This window comes from Erinaceus europaeus, chromosome 7, assembly GCF_950295315.1.
Source record: "Erinaceus europaeus chromosome 7, mEriEur2.1, whole genome shotgun sequence".
In the NCBI taxonomy this organism is placed as follows: domain Eukaryota; kingdom Metazoa; phylum Chordata; class Mammalia; order Eulipotyphla; family Erinaceidae; genus Erinaceus; species Erinaceus europaeus.
The window spans coordinates 11,469,758-11,482,845 of NC_080168.1; positions in this window are offsets into that span (position 1 = coordinate 11,469,758).

A 13,088-nucleotide genomic window follows, 5' to 3' on the forward strand; every position below is an offset into this window, starting at 1 on the left:
AGGGCCCCTTGGGGCCAGCTAGACAATGACACCCCAGGAGGAGGCTGTCTGGTCACTGCCACCTGACTTCTTCCTCGCAGCCTTTTCAGAGTAAAGGCTCTCAGGTACTTTCTTCACAAGGCAGCCATGTGAGAAAAGAGAACGTGTCTCTTGGATTGACAGTTTGGGCAAATGGCTTAGGGCATAAGCAAAAGCTGTGCAAATAAGGAAGCCACCAGTCCACAAGAATCCATAACTGAAGGGTCCCCTGATGAGGGTGGGGTGTGGGGGTGACTGCCGAATTCCTTCTGTGAAATCAAAAGAGGAAACCACACAGCCTCTGCCTGCCCTGCGCACAGATACAGCAGCTAGCTGATGCTTCAGTCCTGTGTCCAGCCAGGAGATTCCTAAGCCCTAATGGTCATTTCAAGAAATCACTGAACCCCAGATGGGACTGCACCCCAAAGGGGTAATTCACCACTCCAAGTGGATCCAAAGAATTAGTATATTTTCCATTAACTCCTGCTGTCTTTTCTCTGAAACCACTTCTTCTTAAAGAAATAAATAATCTAAATTTTTGTACCACGCCAGCACCCTCTACTGGCACTAGTTTCTTTGTTCTGGTGTTTGTTTGGTCTTTGTTTGTTTTTTGTTTTTTCACTTTCTGTGGCCCCCTGGAATTTAGTCCATGTTCTTTCCTGAAACTGACTTCTTTTAGCTGAAATCCTGGCATGATAATAGACTGGTGCAGGTCACGCTCTCACACACACACCATTGAAGCAAAATGAAGCATGAGAAAAGTTGCCATCTAATTAAAATCCCACTTCAGTGTCTTACCTTTTGGACAAGGTGGATTCCTGAGGTGTGAATTTCATATCACTTTGAAATACAGTGGAACTCAGTGGGTTCCATTTTCTGCATGCTGATTTCTGAATTTTCTAGATAATGTTCAGCTTAAAAAAAAAAGCTCTCTCTGTGTCTTTAATCTTCAAAGGTCATGTTGCTGAAGAAACAATAGCAAATCATTACATTTTTCTCCAAGCTAAGAAGGAAGTAGTCTGCCAGGCCCCTTGCTGATCCCAAGGACCTGTGATGAGTTCTGAACAGTAAGACATCCTGTTGCTCGCATTAGTCCTTGAACATCTATGTGCTTGTTAACTGAATAAAAAAGACCCACTTTTAGGTGAATAGATTAAAGAACCAAACTGAAGGCTCAAGCTCCAGATGAACTTGAGTGCAGAAATAGTCCTCAAATTGCTGTGAGAGAAGTGGACCAAAGATAGGATTCTAGGGCAGAGACTTTACGTACAATGTGGAGGAGGGTGCATGGACTATCTAAGAAACTCTTTCAGGGGGCCAGGCAGTGGTGCAGCTGGTTAAGTGCACATTTCACTAAGCTCAGGGATCCAGTCTCAAGCCCCCACCCCCCACCTGCAGGGGGGACACTTCACAAGTGGTGAACCAGACTTGCACTTGCGAAGCAGGTGTCTGTCTTTCTCCTGTATCTCTCCTTCCCTCTCAATTTCTCATTGTCCTATCAAGTAAAAACAAAACAGAAAGAAAAAGAAAAAAAAAAAAAGAAAAATGGCCACCAGGAGCAGTGGATTCATAGTGCCAGCACTGAGCCCCAGAGATAACACTGGTAGCAGAAGGAAAAGGAAAAAGAAAAAGAAATCCTAATGCAAGAACACACATAATTATTCATGAGCAGTTTTACCTCTGCATTGAGACAATCAAATGAGGTGTTTTGTTGTTTCAATTGTTCTTTTTGTTGTTGTTGTTCCTGTTGTTTGTTTGATTTTTGTTTTGTGTGGGTTTTTTTGTTTGTTTGTTTTCACCTCCAGGGTTATCGCTGGGGCTCGGTGCCTCCACCACGAATGCACTGCTCCTGGAGGCCGTTTTTTCCATTATATTGGATAAGACTAAGAGAAATTGAGAAAGAAGGGGAGATGTAGAAGGAGAGAGAAAAATAGAAAGCTGCAGACCTGCTTCAGCACTTGTGAAGCTTCCCCCTGCAGGTAGGGAGTCGGGGGCTCAAACCAGGATCCTTGCATGGGCCCTTGCCCTTTGCACTATGTGCACTTAACCCTGGTGTACCACTGCCCAGCACTCTGTTTGTTTGTTGTTTATCTATCCCATTGTTTTGATAACTAGTGGTGGTCAGGTGTCAGGGACCAGCTGTTCTTTTTACATCCTTGACAGTGATAAGTTCATGTGTCAGGGCCGAGTGGTGGTTCACCTGGTTGAGTGCACATATTACAGTGCACAAGGGCCTGGGTTCAAACCCCCAGTCCCCACCTGCAGGGGGAAAGCTTTGTGAGTGGTGAAGCAGGTTTGCAGGTGTCTCTCTGCCTCTCTATCTCCCCTCCTCTTCTCAATTTCTGGCTATCTCTATCCAATAAATAAATGAATATAATAAAAAATAAATAAGTTCATGGGAGTCGGGCTGTAGCGCAGCGGGTTAAGCGCAGGTGGCGCAAAGCACAAGGACCGGCATAAGGATCCCGGTTCGAACCCCGGCTCCCCACCTGCAGGGGAGTCGCTTCACAGGCGGTGAAGCAGGTCTGCAGGTGTCTGTCTTTCTCTCCTCCTCTCTGTCTTCCCCTCCTCTCTCCATTTCTCTCTGTCCTATCTAACAATGACAACAACAATAATAACTACAACAATAAAACAACAAGGGCAACAAAAGGGAATAAATAAATAAAATAAATATTTTTAAAAAAATAAAAATAAAAAATAAATAAGTTCATGTGGCGGGTCATGGTGCCCCTTGCTCCTTCACAGAGGCGTGGGGTAAAATTGTTTTTCCAAGATTATTGCTGGGGCTCAGTGACTGCACAATGACTCCACTACTCCTGGTGGCCTTTATTTTTTCTGTTGAGAGAAAGAAAAAGAGAGAGAAAGGGAGAGAGAGAGAGAGATGCCTGCAGCACTGATTCACAGCTTGTAAGCTTCCCCACTGCAGTCTGGAACCCCAGACTTGAACCCGAATCCTAGCACATAATAGTGTGTGTGCTCTACTGGGTACAGCACTGCCCAGCCCTCTGTGCAGCCTTTTCACAGAACCAGCCCCTTTGAGTCCTGACTTGGCTCACACAGATGCCCCAGAAAGAAGATGGTTCCTGGCTGGTTTTTTTTTTTCTGACAATACAGTTTCTGTAACACAGTATATATCATGTATGTATTAAGTTTTACCAGAACTATTACCATTCTCAGAGAAATTCTCTGTAGGTTCTGAAGATTGTTCTATATGATGACCATTTCCAACAGTATGTTAGATCCCTCCCCAAGTACTCAGAGTTCAATAAGTATATTGCTTTGTCTTATTAAAAGAAGTAATTAAAATAATATTGACTCAGGGCTGGGCAGTAGTGCAGCGGGTTAAGCACACATGGCGCGAAGTGCAAAGACTGGCATAAGGATCCCCACCTGCAGGGGGGTGGTCACTTCACAAGCACTGAAGCAGGTCTGCAGGTGTCTTTCTCTCCCCTCTGTCTTTTTTGTCTTTGTCTACAAGCTCAATGAGAGCACACCGCTCCAAAAAAAAAAAAAAGAAAATGTTTATTATCACAACAGACAATGGGAGAGAGAACCAGAGTATCACTGTGACACATGCATTGCTGGGGATTGACCTCAAGCTTCAGAGTCTAGGGCCTTGTATGCACTGCACTACCTGCCAGCCTGTGAGAGCCACCTCTCTCTTTGTGGTGAAGTTCTCACACTCTGGTCACTAGAGCCTCCTGCTCAGGGTTGCCTGGAAATTGTATCATCGCTCTGGCTGATGCTTCTCCCACTCATTTACTCTCTAAATGTTCTCCAAAGGAACACACATGTCCCCTTGAAGAGGGTGACCCTGAATGCTACATTGATGATAAATAGGGTCAGTTTAAAAGAAAGAGTCGGGAGTCGGGAGGTAGCACAGCGGGTTAAGCGCACGTGGCGCAAAGCACAAGGACCGGCTTAAGGATCCTGGTTCAAGCCCCCTGCTCCCCACCTGCAGGGGAGTCGCTTTACAAGCAGTGGAGCAGGTCTGCGGATGTCTCTCTTTATCTCCCCCTCTCTGTCTTCCCCTCCTCTTTTCATTTCTCTCTGTCTTATCCAACAACAACAACAACAACAATAAAACAAGAGCAACAAAAGGGAAAATAAATAAATAAATATTACAAAGAAAAATGAATAAAAAAATAAAGGAAAGAGTCAGCAGGTAGCACACAGAGAGAATGAATACATTACCTGGGCTCGATGTCCTGCCTGCCAAGGACAGCAACACCAGACATCCTACTCTGACCAGAACAACTGTATCAAGACCTAGGATGGTGGCCGCAGGAGGTGGCACAGTAGATAAATGATTAGACTCTCAAGCATGAGTTCCTGAGTTCAATTCCTGGCATCACATGTGATGAACAAGACTCAGTCCTTTGAACCCCACTTTCCCAGCATTCCTCTCCCCCCTTTATTTCCTACAGTTGTTAGAAATGTTGGACACAACGGAGAGCAGAGGGGCAGGTTAGGTACATACCCAGCAGCACCAGGACTACTAGGTCATTCCTCTGACTAGCCCTCTCCACATCATAAGTAGCCATCAAAGCTGTTAGTATAGACATTCAGGTGACTTTACTCTGAATTGTCATTGAACAATCCCTAAATATCATGTTTAAGATAGGTTCACATTGCCTTTCTTCCTCTTAGATTTGCGCCGATTTGAATTAAGCCACTATTCTAGGAGCTGAAATCATTCTAATTCCTTTTACATTATCATTCTAATATTGATCTGGTCTGGGGCAGGTGTAAATGAGAAGTCTTGAATAACAAGGTAGCAAGGAGGCATTTGTTCCCTGCATCGTATTTCATAAAGCACTTGAGCTGCCACCAAATGGAAATCAGATCCTTTCATGAGAACTTGAAAATTCTGTCAAACTCAGTCATTGGGGAGGGGGGTGAGGGAGGAAGGGAGAGACAGAGAGAGAGAGAGAGAGAGAGCAGAGCCCTGCTCAGCTTTGGCTCATGGTGGTGCTGGGGGCTGAACCTGGGACCTCAGAGCCTCAGGCATGAAAGTCATTATGTTCTCTCCCCATTGTATTCTTTGAAACAGAAATATAACGAAGTAGCTCCAATCTTGTCTTTGCCAGAGGTAATGGAAACGATCACGTTGACTCTGCCAACAAGGAAAAATATTCCTGTTTTAAATGAATTCCCACATTGATGTCCCCATTAATGGCTGACAGAAGTGAGTTTATTCTCTCCCAGTTGAAAAAAGTCTGGATGTTCCTAGTCCAGAGCTGAGGACCAGATAACTCTCATAACTCTCAGTCAAGAACTACCCTGCTCAAAGGCTGGGTGGTGGCACACCCAGTAGAGTGAACATGCTCTAGCCTGCAAGAACCCAGGTTCAAGCCCCAGGTCCCCAGCAGCAGGAGGGGAGCTTCATAAGTGGTGAAGCCATGCTACAGCTCTCTCTTTCTCTCTCTACCTCCTTTTTCTCTCTTGGTCTCTATCCAATCAGTCAATAGATAAATACATAGAACTAACTGACTCTACTACAAATGCATCTTGAGATGCTAAATCTGAATTGTTCCCCACTCTGCCATGGGGTGTACTTGTCTTTTTCCCCCAGCTGGCATCCTTCCTCTTTGAGTATCTGGGCCCCAGTTTTGTTCTGGAGGAATCAGCCTGATCAGACTCTCAGCCCAGTACTTCCTGTGAAACCTATTCTAAGAAAACAAAAGAAGAAAAATTGGGGGCCAGGAGGTGGTGCACCCAGATGAGTGCATATATTGCAATGTGCAAGGACCCGGGTTTGAGCCCCCAGTCCCCACCTGCAGGGGGAAAGCTTTGCAAGTTGTGAATCAGTGTTGTAGGTGTCTCTGTCTCTCTCCCTCTCTATTACTCCCTTCCCTCTCGATCTCTGGCTGTCTCTGTCCAATAAATAAAGATTTAAAAGGAAGAAGAAAAATCATCTTGGCATTAGTCTCACCAATGATTTCTTGGAGATGGTACCCAAAGCAGTGATAAGAAAAACGGACAGTGGGTTCTAAGAGCTTCTGCACAGAAAAGGAAACAATATAGCACATCGGGTTAAGTGCACATGGCACTAAGCTCAAGAACTACGTATGGATCCCGGTTTGAGCCCCCGGCTCCCCACTACAGGGAGGGGGTCACTTCACAATCAGTGAAGCAGGTCTGCAGGTGTCTTTCTTTCCCTTGCTCTGTGTCTTTCCTCCCTCTTGATTTATCTCTGTCCTATCCAACAGCAACAATAGTAACAACAACAATAACAAGGGCAACAAAAATGGAAAAAATGGCCTCCAGGAGCAGTGGATTCAGTGCAGGCACCTAGCCCCAGTGATAACCCTGGAGGCAAAAAAGAAAAGGAAAGGAAAAAAAACAATAAAATGAAAAATGAGCCCATGGAATGGAGACTACATTTGAGAACCATATATTTGATAAAATGTTACTATCCAGAATATTACTCAGATACTCAGTAACAACAACAAAATACTAATATGGATCAAGAGATAGCTCACTCAGTAAAGTGTGTATCTTAGTATGAATGAGGCCTTAGATCTGAGTCCCAGCATCACATGGAAACATCATAGGTGTCACCGGGGAAGCTTTTTTCTCTCTCTTTCTCCCCCCTCTCTCTTTCCTCCACTCCTCTCAATTGCTCTCTGTCCTAGCAAAAGGAAGAAAGAATAAGGAAAAGAATGAAGGCAGAAAGAGAAAAGGAAATTAAAGAAAACAAGACAAAATGGCTTCTAGGAACGGTGCAGTCATGTGCAGGCACCAAGCCCCAGTGATAATAATCCTGTCACAATTAGAAAGAAAGAAGAAAGAGAGAAAGGAAGGAAGAAAAAGAGAGAGAGAGAGAAAAGGAAGGAAGGAAGGAAGGAAGACCATTGACAACAAATATCAACAAACCTAGCAGAAATACAAAAAAAGTGCAAATATTGTTAAAAAAAAAAAACATATATATAGTCTTTATAAGGGAGAGAATAAGAGAAGCCAAAATAGTGCTGAGCTCTGGCATGAGGTGGTGCTGGAGACTGAAGGTGGGGCCTCCGGCCCCTCAGGCAGCCAAGTCCTCTGCTCTAAAGCTGAGTTCTCTCCCTGATCCACAAAGATCATTCTTAAAGTTAGCAAAACAACCCATTAAAGTGTTTATAATGTAATACAGAGTGCCCATGTAGTGTTTATTCACAGAATAAAAGCACGATTAAGTATCAGGGAATCAAACGTAATTATTCAGAGAGAGAATAAATGTTTATGAAAATCTGATGTATGCTAAGAACTGGATGAAATTCCCAATAAATTGCACTAAACAATTGAATCATCACGTGGAAAAGTAATAGTTTTGAATCCATTTCTCACAACTTAAAGCTTAGTCAACCCCAAATGAACCAAAAAATCCATGTAGAATTCAAAGTGATGACGCCATAAAAAGAGTCCTTAGGGCCAGGCGGTGTGCGGCACACTGGGTTAAGCACACATAGTACAAAAGCATAAGGACCGCGCAAGGATCCCAGTTCATGCCCCCAGCTTCCCACCTGCAGGGGGGTAGGGGTCGCTTCACAAGCGGGTAAAGCAGGTCGGCAGGTGTCTTTCTCCCTCTCTATCTTCCTCCCCTTCCCTCTCAATTTCTCTCTGTCCTATCCAAAAAATGGGCACAGGAGCAGTAGATTCATAGGGCCGGCAGTGAGCCCCAGCAATAACCCAGGAGGCAAAAAGAGAAGGAGTCCTCCAGAGCCCTACCCCTCTGGGCAAAGACAAAAACAGACTGGGGATATGGATCAGCAGGCCAACTCCCATGTCTAGGGAAGCAATTACAGAATCCAGGCCTTCCACCTTCTGCACCCCATAAAGAATTTTGGTCCAGACTCCCAGAGAAGAAAATGACCAGAGGGCTCTGAACTCCAGTTCCATCAAGACCATGAAAATAAACAGAGTGGGGAATTAAGAAAACTTGGATGTAGCAGGTGAGACTTAGAAAGAAAGAGAAGGCAAAACTGTAGGAAAAAATGGACAACTATATATATATACAAATATAGATAGATAGTTATCGAAGTAATAGTCAACCCATATCTATGATCTTGAGAGAAGTAATGGAATTTCTAATGGAATCTGGTGGTGGAATTATACCCCTATTATTATAATTCTGTAAATAAATATTAAATCACTAATAAAAAAAGAATCAAGACAGACTATTTATATCATCTTGGATTGTGACACATACCCAGAAGCCACTAATAAAAAGAGCAAAACATTTGCCAACATAAAATCAGTAAAGCTCATGAGGCAGAAATCACCATCTGCCAAGTAAAACCACTGAGAGAAAACATTCGCAACTTCTATCAAAACCAAAGGGTTCATTGTCCTGTTCTAGAGACAAGTCCCATAAACCGCCATGGAAGGCTCGACAGAAACTTCCATAGTCTCTACACCTGCAGTCAGCCCTTCCCCAAATGTGTCATTCCTACAGAAACTGGTTGAATGAGTACTGACTAGGGATTGCTTTTCTTTGTCTTTTTTTTTTCCTATTGTCTTTATTTATTGAATAGAGACATCCAGAAATCAAGAAGTGAGGGGGATGTACAGAGGGAGAGAGATACCTGCAGCACTGCTTCACCACTAGCAAAACTTTCCTCCTGTAGGTGGGGAGCAGGGGCTCGAACCCGGGTGCTTGTGCACTAAAATGTGTGTGCTCAGCCAGGTGCGCCACCACCCGGCCCCTGGGATCACTGTTCTTCACAGCAGGTATGTACATTTAGAGTTTCAAGATCGTCTGACTGTCCCCACTTCTAGTTTGTAGAGCTCTCTGGATTTTTGTTTTGTTTTCCTTCCTTGATTTTTTCCCTTTTTGCTTGCTTGTTTTGTAATTGGCAGGGATTCACTGCTCTGGAATGGTTGTTTTTTTTTTTCCCTCAGATGGAGGCAGAGAAACCATAGCACTGAATCATCCTCCATTATGGTGGTGGCTGGGCTCAAACCTGGGTTGTGTATATAACAAAGCAGCACACTATCCAAGCAAACTTTCTTTTTCTTTTCTTTCTTTCTTTTTTTTTTTTTTTTTTTTTTTTTGCCAGCCCAGGGTTCCCTGTGTTCTCCAGCAAAAGTTTCTTGAACTTGTTTTCAATCTTGGAAAATCTACTTGGTGAACAAGATGTCTCAGTGTAGATTCCAAGCTTTACTTCTTTGTGGATCAAAATGAGTATCTGTTCACATTCTTTTTTTCTAAATTTTTATATTTATTTATTTTCCCTGTTTCCTTTTTTTTTTTATTGTTGTTATTTATGTCATCGTTGCCGGAAAGGACAGAGAGAAATGGAGAGAGGAGGGGAAGACAGAGAGGGGGAGATAAAGAGAGACACCTGCAGACCTGCTTCACCGCCTGTGAAGCCAGGGAGCCAGGGGTTTGAACCAGGATCCTTAAGCCGGTCCTAGCGCTTTGCACCACGTGTGCTTAACCTGCTGCACTACCACCCAACCCCCTGTTCACATTTTTATAGAGAGATGTTTCAGAGTTTCTTTTCAGTGAATTGATCTGAGAACCAAAGCCAATGACCTTGAGACAAAGCATAGACCTCAGGCGGAAACCACCCACATGGCTCTCTGTCACTGTGGAGTCCATGAAATCACGACTTTCTGTTCCATTGTCTTGCCTTGAGTGAGTCCAGCCCTCACTCACCACACTGAAGGAGGCTTCCGTGCTGTGGTCTCTTTCACTCTGTCAGGCTATCAAGAAAACAAAAAGAACTGGATTATTCATCATAGGAAGTTCCCTGAAATATCTATCAATTCACTGATAGAAATCACCAAAATGTTCATCCCTTCCAGCAAAAAAAGCTTTTATTTCCAAATCCTCACTTGGTTGCTCTCATCAATCCAAACTCTGTTAACTCCTTTTTCGCATTCTTCTTCTCCTCCTGTTAAACAACTTTTTTTTTTTTTTGCCACCAGGGTTATCACTGGGGCTCGGTGCCTATATAAGAAATCTACTGCTCCCTGAGACCATTCCCGCCCCCCCCTTTCTATTTTATTTGCTAGGACAGAGAAATTTAGAGAGCAGGGGAGATATAGATATAGATATAGATATAGATATAGAGATAGAGATAGAGATAGAGATAGAGATATAGATAGATATAGATAGACAGGCAGACAGACAGACAGACAGATAGACAGAGATAGACACCTATAGAGACGATTCACAGCTCATGAAACATCCCTGCCACAGGTGGGTAGTGGCAGCTTGAACTTGAGTCCTTGTGCATAGCATGTATGAGCTCAACCAGGTGTACCACTGCCCAGCCCCTGCCTCCTACTTAACCAGTCGTGCATCCCCCTCTATTGATGGACCTGCAGGAAACTCAACTTCCAGTTCTGGCAGGTTCTGCCCCACCCTGCTGAGCAAGACTCTCTGCCTTGGGGCCTCCACCTAGCTTTCTTTTTCTTTCTTTTTTTTTTTTTTTATTTTCCCTTTTGTTGCCCTTGTTTTATTGTTGTAGCTATTGTTGTTGTTGTTGACGTCATTGTTGTTGGATAGGACAGAGAGAAATGGAGAGAGGAGGGGAAGACAGAGAGGGGGAGACAAAGACAAACACCTGCAGACCTGCTTCACTGCCTGTGAAGCGACTCCCCTGCAGGTGGGGAGCCGGGAGCTTGAACCAGGATTCTTACGCCGGTCCTTGTGCTTTGTGCCACCTGCACTTTACCAGCTGTGCTACCACCCAGTTTTCCTCCACCTAGCTTTCTATGGTGCTGTTAGTTGCTTTGTTACTGATATGACAGAGCTCACTCATGAAGCTGAGCTATGACTCATCCCAGTGCACAAACCAGAGGAACAATTTGGGGCCTGGATTCATTTTTTCCTCCAGTGGAGAAGCTGGTGAATGGCAGCAAGGAGTTGACTTTCCAGAAGCTGTCACTGGTTCACTGGATGAAGGGAAGTGATGGAGGCAGATGGACCAAGGGTGAGGAGAAGCAGACACACTGGGGACGCATTTAGGAAGCAGACATAGATGTCTTCTCCTTATGTCTGTCATCCCACGGGGTTTGATCAAAAAGGAGGAGCCTCATAGGGCCTCATGTTCTTGGGTCCAGTTGAATAAATGGAGCTGAGATGGAGAGAACAGTGTGTGTGTGTGTGTGTGTGTGTGTGTGTGTGTGTTGGGGGGGTGTTTGTTGTTGAGGTAGAGGAGTGGGCGCTCTAGTGGTGGGTACAGCGCACTGCTACAGGTGCAGGTGAGTGAGAGGTGGTGGAGCCAAATAAGGACCAAGAGTGGTCCAGAAGAGACTGAATTGATGCTAAAATACCAGGTGTATTTCAGATGCTAAGGCTGGCAAGGTGACTCACCTGAGGGAGAGCCTGCTTTGCCACACACACGTGCCCCACCCTCCACATTCAATGCCCCCAGTATAACAGGGGGAGACTGGGGCACAGGGGGGAGGCTTCAGTGCTGTGGTATCTCTCCTCTCTCTCTTTTAAAGATTTTATTTATTTATTCATGAGAAAGATAGGAGGAGAGAAAGAAAGAACCAGACACCACTCTGGTACATGTGCTGCTGGGTGGGGATGGAACTTGGGACCTCACGCTTGAGAGTACAATGCTTTTTATTTTTTATTTTACTTTTTATTTTTGTGTCTCCAGGGTTTTTGCTGGGGCTCGGTGCTGGCACTACGAATCCACTGCTCCTGGAGGCAATTTTTTCCATTTTGTTGCCATTGTTGTTGTTATTGTTGGATAGGGCAGAGAGAAATCGAGAGAGGAGGGGGAGATAGAAAGGGGAGAGAAAGACACCTGCAGACCTGCTTCACTGCCTATGAAGCGACCGCTTGCAAGTGAGGAGCTGGGGGCTCAAACCAGGATCCTTAGGCCTGTCTTTGCACTTCATGCCATGTGCACTTAACCTGCTGTACTGCTGTGCTACTGCCCAGCCCCCATTCCAATGCTTTTTCCACAACACCACCTCCTGGACCACATTTGTTTGGTGTTTTTTTTTTTTAAATATAGATATTTGTTTTATTATATTATATTTTATTTATTTGTCAGATAGGGACAGAGAGAAACTTAGAGGGTGGGGGAGATAGAGAGGGAAAGAGACAGAGACACCTACAGCCCTACTCTATCACTCATGGAGCTTTCTCCCTGCAGGTAGAGACCAGGGACTTGAACCCGGGTCCTTGTGCACTATAATGTGTGTGCTTAACCAGTGTGCCACTGCCTGGCTCCCCCCCCCCACACACACACACACACTTTTCTAGCTGAAAAATTTACCCGAGTAAGATGACAAAACAAGAAAGAAAGTCTTCAGATTCTATACAGAGCTTGTGAGTCCCTTCCAAAGACATTGTCAGTATGGCATCCACCCAAGTTGCTGCTCTGAATCTAGAGATTGTACTTTATTTTGTGTGGCACTTGGGGCGCCCTCCTGCGGTACATTTCCCGAACCAGTACTGCTGGCTGCCTTCCTGTTCTGGCTCAAGGAGGCTCAGGCAGTGCTGCATATCTGTCATACATCTCTGCACACGGGATGAATAAGACAAGAAGAGACAGGTTGCAGAAAGGATTGAGGAGGGGTGGGCGGTAGGACCCAAGTTCAGGAGTGGTGGAGCAGGGCTGCTGGTGTCTCTTTTCCTCTCTCTCTGTGTCCCCCTTCCCTATAAATTTCTCTATCCAACAAATAAATATATTAATTAGTTAAATTAAGAGAGAAAGAAAGAGAGAGGGAGGGAGGTAGAGAGGGGAGAAAGAAGGAAGGGAGGACGGGAAGACGGGAGGAAGGTTGTAGACAGCACTGGGCAGAAGTGATCCCTGGTTAAAGCCAGGAAGTGCAGGGCTGCAGGTGTTTCTCTGTCTCTCTCCTTCCCCTCTCTCATTTTCTGTCTCTATCTAATAATAAATAATTAAATGAATAAATAAATAAGTTAGTCTAAAAAAAGCCAGGAAGTGGGAAGGCAGTTTGTGGGGAGTTTCCCGCTTTTTCTTGGCAGCCTGATTTTTGGAGCCAGGAGGCAAGATGGGAGCGCACCTGCCACATAGGACAGCAGCATCACAAGGCATCCTGATGCCTGGGGGACCCATCCACGACCAGCAGGCCTCTGATGCAGCCAGGGG